We start from the raw sequence: 13,028 nt of genomic DNA on the forward strand, positions 1-13,028 counted from the left end.
AATATTTATATCTCCACTTGCTCTGAGGAGGGATTTTATCGAATAAGACAGTCATGGGGTGAGGATGAAAGTGAAATGCACCCTCAGTTACTTGTTGAAGTTAGAAAAAGTAGTGGAACAAATGAGAGGACAAAGAGATCTTGAACGAACAAAAAATGATTATAACCCCACATAAGATGCGGATGGAATTGGGGACTAGCTGATAGAGGCGAATGTGGAAGTATTGGCTCACCTCAGCAAAGAAAGGTGGAATAGGAAAACATAGTCCTACTAAGATTTGCTCTTTAAATATAGTTACATAACCTTTGGGAGGGATATGGGGGCATTCCTGCTCGGTTGATATGATTATGTGCATGTGAGCATAAATCCCATAGGTGAAATATAGGTCATCGATGCCCACCTCATTGAAGTTCAAGGTGAGGAGTGTATACCATGTGCCGGGAGCATCCTAAAAAGTAAGGAGTAAGGTCAAAGAAGAGTAAAAGAAGAAGAAATGAGTTCATCGGAGTTTGTAAAAGTAGGGGGTTCGTTCACGCTAAGGACGAATGCATTAAAGCTTTTAAGGGTTTTAAAGGGAACCCTTCAAATATCCTTTTTAAGCGAGATCGTTGGATCATGGTAATGAAATGACAGGCTAATTCCCAAGACCGTTAGATGAGAAGGTGAAGTGATGGGCATATGGAAAATTGTGTACTAATTGCTGTGTTAGAAGTATAAGGTGTGTACACATGTGTCACCAATAGGAAGCTCACTTTTATAATATATGTGACAGGTAAATTAGATTATGAAGCGTCGGCCCACGTATCAATGTGAATCTTATTTTTTATGTGTAAATCATTTAAAATCATGATCGGCTCTAATTCCTGTTGAGTCTTCTTTCCTATACCTTGAGGGCAGTCCTTGCCACCTATTTGATTGACGTAAGAATTGAACGGATTTAAATTCGAGCGGTCTGTTAGGGCGTCATCCTTACATAAGTAATCTTTATATTACACCCAATTGGGTTAAGACTGAGTCGGGTCGCCGAAGTTTTATCACTTATGGTTGAGTAATAGAACTTCTAAGTTATTCAATACATAAAATTGGAGTGGGGCAACCCTTCACTTAGGTGCACGGAGTCATCACAAATACTTACGAGAAATAGAGACATTCAGACAATCAAGCATAGATCAACAGTCATCAAAACTTAATAAAATCTTAGTTACATGAGAAGTCTTAATTACAAAGTTTTATTTGCCTAGGGAAGGGCATAAATACAAAACAAATAACAGTAGGTTGGGAAATAAGCCGAGCAGGTGCTCCTTGATAAACCTTTGGAGGTCAAGAAAATAAGATGGAGGTTCAGAAGCCAAGTAGGCCTTCTAATTAAGTTGCTTGACCATGCCATCATCTACAAGAAGGAGAGCCTTGGTAATGGAGTCAGCGATCAACAAGTTAAAGTCCCGTGATTGGAGGAGGGCTATCTTCCTTATCTCAAACCGCTCGTCCTCCCTCACTTGATAGGTAGCTAGTTTCACTTGGGCAACTATCAGCTCAGAAGAAAAAGCTGCTAACTCAGATTTATAGGAGGTCAGGGCATTTTGGCTTGCCTCTAAGTCTGCCCGCAAGGATTCCAGCTTCGCTCTTTGGGCATCCAGAGTTTGCTGCCGCTTAGACGCAAGTTGTGTTTGGGTTGCCAACTTGGATTCTTTAGAAGCCATCTTCGCAACATTTGTAGCCTTTGATTCCTCTAATTGAATGGAGATGCACTGAACTTCTATAATCTTTTCATCTAGTTTGGCTATTATTTTTGCCAAGTGGGCTGTTTCTGAGTGAAACGTATCCTCTAAAGTTTTTAAAGTAACCTCAACCTTCTGTGTCCACTCTTCCCCAACAGTTATTGACGATCAAGCTTCCTAGAGTTAGCTCTCCAACTTGTTCAACTAGTCGAGTTGCGATTGATTCCCTTAGGGTGAGCGAGCGGGAGCATAAATGGAGCCAGCCTCTGATAAGCTCTTCTTTAGGGCTTCATTTCCTTAGGTTAGATGAGCTCATTTTTGTGCTAGACCCATTCCGATAGCCCATTGCTATAGAATAACATCAAAGGCATTCAAAGTAAAAGATAGTCAAACAGTTAAAGCATACCTTAGTCAAATCATATGAATATTCGTCCATCGTCTTTGCTAGCGAGTGTTCATCCAGCCGGCTCATAGCTTGCTCCCAGACTTCTATTAATTGGCCTCTTAATAATATTCGACTGCTGATCCATTGAGAAGCTGTTGGAGAAGCTATAGCCTGTGTGGATAGTAGATTGTCAGCGGCAGAGAATTGATAGAACGTAACCTTTTTGACTCTATACCAGAAGTTATAGATGGTGGAGCTTGGGCGAGAGGAGCAATGAGGAGAGAGGGGGATACATATACAGAGGTTGTCAAATAGTCGCCCGACTACAAGGTAGCCTCCTCTTGAGTTTGATTGATGGAAGAAAGTGCGGATAAAGTCCGCTCGAAGGATTGGACTGAGGTGGCTTCCTGGACTAGTATAAGCCAAGGCGTGGGCACGTTGACAAGAGAGGCTCGCTCCTCGACGACTTGAGTAGAAGGGACAAGTCGATGCCTCTTATGTCTCCTCTAGAGAGGGGCCTTCGCTTCATTTGTAGGAGAATCTTCGTTACTAGGAGAGGGTCAGCGGGTAAGCCCTCTAGTTCTGTTGCCCCTTTGGATTTTGCCACCTGACTACTGGAAGCCTCGACAAAAGGGTCAGCCAATTGTTGGGCTTGTTCGGCCAAGAGCGTTTGCAATCGTTGAATGAGCTATGTAGTCTTGTTACAAATCCATAAGTGTACAGAAATATCATTAGTAATATAAAAGATTATCGAATTCATAGGAAATGTTGATTAAGCACTAGAGATGTCGCAAAGTAAATTATCTAGATGGTTGAAAGTTGACTTTGACGCTTACAAACTAATGAAAGAGATTAAAGAGAGGGAGAGAAGGTTGAGAGAAAGAGAGAGGAAGTGAAAGTGGTTTGGGGATTGATTCTAGGAGTTTAGTTACACTATGATGCTATTTAATGTCCATATGTATTATTCATCTCCTTACCTCTATCATTATGTACATGTAGAAAGTCTAACTAAATACTGACACTACCTTACGATGGTTATGTAGGAGTGCTACCTCTATTGGTATCCGATGGCACTAAGTAGAAGAGGTAACCTAGCAAGTCCAGTTAAATAAATACCCTTATCACTAGTACTCAGTCATACAATCACTAGATTACACAAGATACTTATTAACATAGGATTAGAGATAACTCATTAAGTCTAATTAGATGCTTCCTTGTAAAAAATTATCCTCCATTTCAAGGCGATACTCTAGATATCCGGTTAAAGGGATATACTTGTCACTAGGATCCCCTGGTCATACAATCTAGAGTATCCCCTCTACGGGATGAACAATCAATACACATCTACATATTACACCATTCACACATTTCATCAAATACATAAAAGGCACAACAAACATAGAACATGACATAAACACTGCATTGAATAAGAAAATATCTAAATACATAGTTCATATATTACATCACATTATAGTTACTTCCTACATCCTACATTGAGAAAATCTACTTCATTACAAGGAAGATACAACCAAGAGATAAGAAATATAGTATCTACAACTAAAAACATGAATTGAGAGATAAGAGAATGCTTGGTGTGTCGCCAGTCTTCTTGGAGGGAATCCTTGCTCTGGAGGTGAATGGATCATGTGGATTAGTGAAGATGAAAGCTTTTGGGTTTCCCCCTAAGGGGAGAACCCTTCCCCTCATGATAGGGATGAAGTCCCAAACCCAAGATCCATGAAAAGGGGAGAAAATCTTCTTTTATAGCACTAGGCATAACCCCCTCGTATTCTCTGCCACGGCTATGCCTTTTGGCACAGCCTAGGAGTGAATTGCCACGTGTGAAGGGGAATAGCTAGCCCTTGAATCATCTCTATACAAGAGGCACGACCATGCCTTTTGGCATGGTCGGGGCATGAATGGCCTCGGGAAATTTAGCAAGGTCGTGCCATTTAGCATGGTCGGACCATGATTTGGCTCTAGAAGGGGGCACGACCGTGTGATTTCACACGAACAACCCTTGGTTTGCTTCTGGTGAGAGGCATGACCTGCTCCGACTTTACTTCGGGAGAGAGCACATGGTCATGCCAGGAGGCACAACCAAGTTACTGGTCTTCTCTATATTCGCTCCAATATACGTTTTTACTCCATTTTCACTCTAAATGGTGTTTTGTCAATCAAAACATGCAAAAAGTAGATCTCTTAATAAATAGAATGGAAATATGACATAATAATAAAATAGGATGCAATAAACATAGATTATATGCATAAAATATAAGTAGATATACGTCCAAGAATGCCCAAAATCATATATAATCTACACATATCAATCCTCCAAATTAATGTGATCGGAGATCAAAGCTTCAAAAAATGTATCCACTGCATAAAATAAAAAAAATACCTTAGTTAGTGATAACATGATGGCTAAGTTGTTAAGGCTTACCAAAGGAACAAGGAAGTTTCGCTCGGACGGGGCTTAATCTGAACAAATATAGCAAGCCCTCCCTCATCAACTTGTGGGCCTTGAATTAAACATCACCCCACTTCTTTGAATAAGAAATGAAGGCTGGGTTGAATTTATGGTTCCTAAGGTTAGGGATGGGGGGAAGGTCGGATCGCCATCCGGTTAGCCAGGAAGTGCACTCAAGCAATTCAACAAAGAAGAAACGAGATTTTCATCTCTTATTCGAAGAGGGTATTTCCTTAAAGAACACCACCTTCAGGTGGGATTGGAATAAAAATACCCCTGGTTCTAATTTTTTAGGATAAGAAAATAATTGAAAGTACGAGGAGTTGGGAGAATACCATATAGGCGAAACAAAATAAACATCTCACGCATAGTGCAGAAGGTAGTCGGAGCGAATTGTTGGAGAGGAATGTTAAAATAGTGGCTTATCTCACATAAGAAGTGGGGGATGGGAAAATGCAAACTTGCCTGTAGTTAGTCTTTGAAGAATGTAATGTGGCTAGGAGAAGAATGATGGGGATGATCTTGAGGGGAATGAAGGACAAAACGATGGTTTTTGGGGATTTCATATTATAAATGGATTAAGTTTCGATCGACATTACTGATCCATGGGGAAAGGCAAGGAATACAAAAAAGAACTAGAAAGAGGACTTACTGATTTAGATCATCAGAGGAAAAAAATATGTTAAGGGAAATAGCCAGAGAGTAGGTTGAAGAAGATGTAGTGCAAGTGATTTGTTTCTGGATTGTCTAGGATTTTTAAACTTAATAAACAAGATATGGTTCAACCACAACTATTGGATCAAGAGGGCACGTTCACAAGGGACCGTTGATTTGAAGAGAGAGAAGTGTTGTTGGTCTGTACTAAAAGGTGTTGGTGCAGCGAGACTGACAAGAGGGGGGTGAATTGCCTGTAAGAAAAAATAAAACCCCTTCCCATTCTTATGACTTGCATTAGTAGCACAATTCTAATTAAACAACAACAATAGATGAAATAACAACTTAAAAGGAAAATAAGTAAGAGACTACGATTTTTTTACTTTGTTACAACCTGGGTGGTTGTTAATCCAAGGCAGTTGCAAAGTTCTACTAAAAATATCTGCTTTGATGAAGACAGAGAAATCTCTTACACTCTTTGAAAAGCTCAGAAAGTTACTAGGAAGTTAATACAGAAGTTGTTATATTTTTCCTAAGTTCAGGGGTCTTTTTATAACCCCTGAAAAAACTTATCCGAGACTAGAAGGCGCCTTCAATAGGATGGAAGGCGCCTCTAGCGTGACAAATTCTATCTGTGCGAAGATAAAGTCTATCTTTGCAATGATCACTGTTTGAAGACGCCTTCCATAGAGGCTCGAAGGCACCTTCCATAGCAGCTCGAAGGCGCCTTTAAGGGTTAAAGGCACCTTCCTCCTGAAAGGCGCGAGGGCGCATTAAATAAATTGAAGGCGCCTTCAGCAGCTGCTACTGAGCTCTAACCTTCTCCTTTGTCTCTTCTGTTACTCCATTTGCTTGGGTGATTTCAGCCATTCGAAATAGGGCTCATCCGAACCCATTTTTCGACCTTCTCCTCGAGAAGGATTACTCCCCAGCTTTTAGTCCCTCAAATATCACGCACATCCTTTTTGTCCACCGGTGTACTCTTTCGCAGCACCTCGTCCCTTGGATGCACTGAGCTCATCGGCTCTTTTCCCATGTCATCCTTCTCGCTAGCTAGGTTTTCCGCTCGACTTCTTGTGTTCCTAAGCTCCTGCACACTTAGATACAAGGATTAAACACAACATCACCTAACTAAACTTGATTGACCATATCAAAACTATCCCGGGATTCTGACAAACGCCTTGCGTCAGTGGTCACTTCAAAGAATGTGTTAGTGGGACACATGACGTCTATCTATAAATGAACATTTATTATAGATGCGATAACAAAATCATTATGCTGAAAAACACCTTCTTGCATATCAATAGTGCACTACTGGGCATGTCTAGCGTTGAACATGTATTTTTCTAAGAAAAATGGTTAAGTGTAGCATTAATGGATGAACCGAAGCACATCCCTCTGGTCGAGCCAATAAGTTGGGTGATCAGATGAAAATCAGACTTGGGTCTAGTCAGTCGGCTATAAACCTCATTTGACTAGACTTGAAGGGGAGACTTGTAATACGGGATGTTACAAGTGGACCCGGGTATGATGTGGCAATCAAAGTCAAGGTGATATGACAGTCAAAGTCAAGAGGAGGTGGCAGCCAGCATGATCTTCAGTACGGAGACGATTGACCTATGAGCCGGTTGGACTTAGGGAACCTAGCGCCCCATTCCTGTATTAAGACATCTATTATATATTTAAGTAGCCAATAACCGACAGAGTTTAAGGGGTGTTAGGCCTATCACTGAACCGACTAGTCATACGTCTAGTTGGAATAAAGGGACCCAACTTCTCACTCAATACAAGCCTTTCAGCATATAATCGGTCGACCACACTATTGGTCGACCCTATGTGTTTTCTCACATGCCAGTCCTCTTTTATATATCTGGTCGATAATAACTCTGGTCAGATTTATATAGCTCAGCATGCCTATCTTTTATACATATAGGAAAGTAATTCTCCTTAGAAACTTGGCCGGACTTCCTGATCTCAGGTTCTCACTTCAAAGGCAAGTCTTCTCTTATATGGACGATCAATTTAAAGTACCGATCGAATCTCTAGGGACTCAGTTCCTCATTCCAGAGGCAAGTATCCCAGTATATGGTCGGTCGACTAAAGAACCGATTGTACCTAGGGGACTTAACTTCATATTACTTCCAGTACCACCCAGTGCATAATCGAGTAGTTTAAGGGAAGGACGGATATATAGTAAGCCGATTTATAGATATGATTGAGATACACTCAGTAGACAACATGGTCAGAGAATCATAACAACCTATCAGAATAATAACTGTTTGTCAAAGAATATTCTTCTATTATAATATGAGCATTTACTAGAACCTTCTTCGAAAGTAATTGCACTTTTCATCAGCCGATAACTTATGACAGCATATTCCTTTAATCACCTCATTAATAATATAAGTTACAAAAGACAAAAGAGGTACATATATGATAATGGAAGATTCCTCGGAAGGTTACTATACATCGTCCAGGCTGTATATCTTTCCTTACTCGACAACCTCTGACATTTTTTGTCACCTTGTGATTATGAAGATTATGAGATATGATATATATAAAGAGGGTCCTCTCCATCGACAAAGTACACGCCTTACGACAGTCTTACTTATGCGCGCACATTCTACTATTCTTCACTCTATTTTTGTCTACTCGAATATCATATTAACTTGAACATCGGAGGATGTTCGCCAATGATCTTTTCCTTAATTTTTGGATACTGGCATCTTATTTATTCTCTTTAATATATGTATGTGTACGTGTAGAGAGAAAAAAATATCTTTTTTCTCCAATTCAAAATCTTCACACTGTCAACCATACAACCACCTGTCACATATATTTGTATCTTTATAAATACTCAGTCTATGTCAATCTATTCGTGACAAAAAAAGTCATTGATTCCTAATTGCCCATATATGATAAATCACCACACATAGTCAAGTCCCTTCCTTTGGTCAGGTTCTAGAAGCGTCTGAATTAATTCTTGAAGACCCATATCATTAGCCTATATGTGGTCATTTCTTGTCGCATCCTCAATCAGGTCCAAACCTTCCTCCAATGGGGCATGGAAAGAACAGGTGATCGATGGTTTCCTCCCTAGTTCCGCAAAGCGCATAGGACTTGTCTTGCACAAACTGCAGTCGATCTCATGTTGACAATTGCCCACAAGCATTCAGTGAATGCATGTTTGGGCTAGATAAATAGTTGGAGACTAAGTTAACCCATACCTTTTTGGTTCCCTATTTTTGGAAGAAGTCGTAGGCGCAGGATACCCTCTGCTATTCTGAGTGAACAAGTCCAAGAGGCATGTCGTCGCTCGTTCAATTATCTCAACGGAGTATTATCTCGTCTCAAATTGATAGTATTTTTTTTTATCAGCGATGAGTCTTCGTATTTGCCAAAGAGTTCTAGGATTTCTGCTAGGATGGATACTAAGGAAACCTCTTCTCTTACAAACAAGAGTACACAAGTCATCTGCCAACTATTTACAGGGATGGTGAAGATCATAGGGTCTATTGCCGACAATTTACTACAACGCTTCCATGATTTATTTTGAAATCGGTGAAAAGATTTTATAAGACTGGACCAATCACCTCCAGAATTACTTGTGTCGTAAAAACTGGACATCTAAAAAAAAGTCATCTGCATAGATAGTACAATCAAGACTATATGTAGACATAGAACCACAAGGATATCCACGGTGAGACATTATATTATGTTTGATAGATAAGTATTTAGTGGTATATATTTAGTGAAAATGTCAACCAAGAGCATGTGTGACACCTACAATCTCTAGAAATGCATTCTCAATGAGACATTATTAATTTGAATAATGTGAATCCATCAAATGTTTTTGTTGAATACATGTTTAATGATGCAATGGAAAATACCATCTAATTGAGTATATAAAGATTCTTAGAACATCAAGACATTCATGATGAGGCATTATTTATTTAAATAGTATAAATTCATCAAACACTTTTTATGTAAGTTTTCGACTATCTATATGCAATAATAAATGTTAACCAAGACCATACATTGACTTAGAGTTTCAAAATGAAAAGTGTTAACCAAAAGCATTGTGAACACTTAGAATAACTAGGAAGATATATCCCGGAGATATTAACAATTTGAGCATTGTAAGTCCACTAAAACTTTTATTGGATAAGTGATTAACACCTTAAATACAACACATAAATTGTTAGAAACTTTTTTTGTTTAGGTGTCGTGTTATATCACAGATGGTAAACGGATGGTATTTGTTAATCAGACATGAGTCGATTTTAGGGTTTTACCGCCTACAGAGGTTTCATCATATGCTTATCACCTGTGTTCTTGTTGAACTTTTTTTCATACGATATGGGGTCGTTATAAGAGGATCATTAATGTGACGATTCTATATATTTTTTTTATATAATATCATCTTTCCTCACTCAACACAGACTAAACTCGCTTGACTCATGCCCATATCAACTCAAGCTTGAGTTTGTACAGCTAAGTATTAATAAAATAATAAAAGTCATATAAATGCGAAATATTTTTAAATCAATAAAATACAAAAATTGAAAAATAAAAAATAGAATAAAAATAAAAAAGATAATCTATTATTAATTATTTTTTTAAAACATTTATGCATTTACAATATTATATCTTCAATAAAATGTAAATAATTTAATACAATATGAATATTATATTTCAAAGCTCAAATTATATATATATATATATATATATATATATATATATATATATACACACAAAAAAAAATATTGTAACTGTTGCTATATTGTAGCAGCTACTATATAGTAGTTGTTATAAAGTGTAACAGTTATTGTGTAGTAGTTGATATAACGTTGTAACAACTACTACATAGTAGCTACTACAACAATGTAGCAGCTATAGCTGCTACAAATGCATAATACTTGTTATAACGGTGTAATACCTGTTACAACGGTGTAATAGCTGCTACAATAATATAGTAGCTGCTATTATTGGTGCAATTTCTCCTGGGTCAAAGTTGACCAGGTTGACTAACCTTGAGTTGGCTCAAGCTTGAGTCTTGATATTTGAGTTGTGATGTTTGACAATGTATGAAGATTGCAGATGCAATTATCCATATGAGATATTAACAGTCAAAGGTCGACTAGAAGAGTCAAGTAGGTCAAGATTGATTGGATACTTGACTGGGAAGTCCTAATTGGAGGTTGGGTAAGGGAAGACCAATTGGAATGTTGGAAGAAAAAGAAAATCTAAGTGGGTTAGTGTTGACCGAACACTTGGTGTAGAAAGTCTTGGTGAGTGAAGCCAGATAGTTGGAGAGTCCCGGTGAGTGAAGCTAGGTAATTGGAAAGTCTTAGTGAGTGAAGCTAGGCAGTGAGAAAAGTCCTGGTGAGTGAAGCCAGGTGAAAAACCCTAATGAGTGAAGCCAGGCAGAGGGAAATCCTGGTGAGTGAAACCAGGTGGTGAAAAGTCCTGGTGAGTGAAACCAAACACGTGAAAATCTAGATAGATCAAGGTTGACCGGACACCTGATGTTTGAAAGTCCAAGTGGGTCATGGAGGACCAGACACTTGGCACGAGACTATAAGTCCAAGTGGGTCAAAGTTGACCGGACACTTGGCATGGGGGAGAAAAGTCTAACAGGGTCAAAGGATTAATCGGACACTTAGTGACGAAGTCCCAACAGATTAAAGTTGACCAAATGCTAGGCATGAGGGAGTCCCAACATGTCACGATTGATCGGATGTTGGGATTGAGAATCCTAAACTTGAGTTAAGCAAGTTTGGGTTGGTCAATCGATCAGCTGATCGATTGAGCCAGAGCCCAATCGATCAGTGGTTCGATTGGGTAGTTGTTTTTGACGCGAGGAGCTCAATCAATCAGGTGATCTATTGAGAGGATATCGCATGAGCACAGAAGGCTTCCTAATCAATCGATTGAGCTACTCCAATAGATTAGTTGATCGATTAGAGCTAGTGTTCTCATGATATCGTAAGGCAGTCAAAGTCGATTGGTCAATCAATTCCGGGGTCTTTTGCGAAGCACAGAAGCCTTTTAGATCTATCAGTTGATCGATCCAGCTACACCAATCAATTAGGATATGGCCGTTGCACAGGTTGCAAGCTTTGGATGGCTGGGATCACCTGGATTTGACGTGGCAATTAATTAGGGGGTAAACCTAATCGATTGGAAGCCCTAAATCATGGAGTGCAATGGCGAGGTTCAAACGCAAAAACGTTTACACGATTCTTCTCCTCTACTGTTCGTCGGGCATTGAGTTTGGAAGACAAGTGTTGCTGCACGTTCCAACTGGTCCAGAGGCATCTTTAAGCTACAAGAGATCAAACAAGAGAGGTTTTTCATTGTATTTTTATACATTTACTTCTTCTTTCAAGTTGTACTCTTGTTTGAACTTGTACGAGGTTTTTCTACCTCCAGATTGTTCTAATAAGGAGTGTTTAAATAGTGGAGAGTGTACTCATGTGTGGATCCTTAGATTAGTCACCTCATCTTAAGATGAAAATCAAGTAAATCCTTTATGTTAGCATTAGAGGAGTTCACTTCAAGTTTTCTGCTACAAATCATCTTCAATGAAGAGAGACAAGCTATTCACCCCCCTCTAGCTCTAGAGTGTTCCAATAGCTATAACAGTGCAACAACTACTATAACGTTGTAGCAGTTGCTATGTTGTAACTGCTATAATGTGTAGCAGTTATTGTGTAGTAGCTACTATAACGCTATAGCAATTACTATGTAGTAGCTGCTATACATTGTAGTAGCTATATCACCTTTAAAAATCAACACCACAGTAATTGTTGCATGCAATCATAGGAGATAAAAGCGAGCATTTTATTTTAATTTAAAAGGAAAGAGAGAAAAGTTATTGCATACATATGAGAGAGGGATTAAAAAAAAATAGGTTTTGGCCACGTTAGATCGCCCACGTAGAATGTCGCGTTGCATGTGTAATATAATACATGAATACGTGTAAATTAGTGTTCCAGATAAATTGGACTTGGTAAGAGTGCAACGTAAGGGCAACGTTCGAGAACCCCAGCAACAACCTACTATAACGAACTCTCTCATAAAAATTAATTTAATTTTTTATATTAAATATTAAACTAATAAGAATAGATACTATACTTGATCTTAGCCAAAAGGTCGAGAAAGGTATGCTTTCTAATATCGTCAACCTAAGATATTTATAGAAGCTTCTCTGCTCACTGTGTTGTTAATCCTAACATGTGGGACTAAAGATAATGGCTGTGCATATTTTTTATATAAAATAATTAGCAAGAATTACTAATAAGCTTTAAAATTATATTCAGTGTGAAAAGAAAAAGAGCATTAACATAATTAACTTTTGGGCTTGACAAAAATTAATTATTAAAGGAATGGAAGTGCCTCTTATACAGAGAGACACCCCACATATATATATATAAAGGTAAAACTGTTATCTTGATGACCTCTCTAATTAGGCCCATATTTTTTAAAATAGGGTAAATCACGAGGGGCTTCGCGCATGCAGGGAGTGAGACAACCGACAGGGTATTATGCACCTATTGGAATTTAACCCTAGACTTATCTATGGTAACATCCCTATATGAACATCTGCGCTAACATGTGCGAATGTTATTTACCATATATCATAATGAGTAAAGGTTGTTCATGTTTAGTTTGGCCCTAATGTATCATTCATACTGACTTCATTAGGATCTTTAGTTAGATCCTGATCTTGTCTGAAATCGATGGAGATGAAATGCTAGATACATGACTCTAGTGTTTACTAAATGAAGACTTCTCG

The 13,028-nt window shown here is 38.6% G+C and overlaps 1 pseudogene; it reads right to left on the reverse strand.

The window, feature by feature from the left end:
- Nucleotides 1–12,223: 12,223 nt before the first annotated feature.
- On the reverse strand, nucleotides 12,224–12,398 carry LOC121978877 (annotated as a pseudogene).
- Nucleotides 12,399–13,028: the final 630 nt, after the last annotated feature.

The sequence above is a fragment of the Zingiber officinale genome, chromosome 4B, assembly GCF_018446385.1.
Source record: "Zingiber officinale cultivar Zhangliang chromosome 4B, Zo_v1.1, whole genome shotgun sequence".
Taxonomy (NCBI): Eukaryota; Viridiplantae; Streptophyta; class Magnoliopsida; order Zingiberales; family Zingiberaceae; genus Zingiber; species Zingiber officinale.